The sequence below is a fragment of the Wasmannia auropunctata genome, unplaced genomic scaffold (genome assembly GCF_000956235.1).
Source record: "Wasmannia auropunctata unplaced genomic scaffold, wasmannia.A_1.0 LD336076.1, whole genome shotgun sequence".
Classification (NCBI taxonomy): Eukaryota; Metazoa; Arthropoda; class Insecta; order Hymenoptera; family Formicidae; genus Wasmannia; species Wasmannia auropunctata.
The window spans coordinates 697,032-697,913 of NW_012026814.1; positions in this window are offsets into that span (position 1 = coordinate 697,032).

Genomic DNA, 882 nt, shown 5'->3' on the forward strand with positions numbered 1-882 from the left:
TATATATATGTATATAGGACTATGTTGCCGGCAGATTTGGATACTTAGTTCCATTTTGCCGAGTGTAAGTCTGTGAGGGCGCCAAAACGCTGTCCCCCAAAAATACATGGGAGTGAACAGGCCCTGGCTTCCGTTTCCACCAGAAACGATACAGCCTGTGCTTAAATGGAGTTACTCCAGTGGGTTGGCCATAGAACTTACAGTACACCCACGGTCATCGATTCTATCCCTCGGAAATTTTCACAAACTCTGAAGTGATCACTTTTCTACATTAATGCTCATAATCCATGCACGATTTCGTTTCGTTAATCGTGCATGGATTATGAGCATTAATGTAGAAAAGTGATCACTTCAGAGTTTGTGAAAATTTCCGAGGGACAGAATCGATGACCGTGGGTGTACATGGAAGGGGAATGGGAACCGAATAGTGTCAAATGGAAGTGAGAAAGAAAACTATACTCCTCTCTCTCACTCAGTTGATTTTTAAAAATGCGCATGCGCGTCGTTCCCGCTACCTCACTTTTGGGCCAAACAAAAAGGTGCACACGCAGGCCGCGCATGCGTAATTGCGAAAATCAACATCGCAAGAAGGAGAGATATATCGGCCGTGGATCTCTCTGTTCAACTTATGGGCAGTCCCCTTCCATGTATGTAAGTTCTATGGGGTTGGCGGGATCGAGTCAGGTGCGCCAACTAAAGTGGAGCAAAGGTCCAACTAGAGAGTCACAGGGAAATTTCGAGGGATTTAAAATACGTGTAGAGGAGGTGGCAGAACTTAGGGCAGGGATTCTTTAACATAGGAAAAAGATCAATTGCGTACAGGGGGAAGTTCTTTTTGATAAAGGAGCGAAGCTTTCCCGACTTGTAAATACAAAGCGGGCA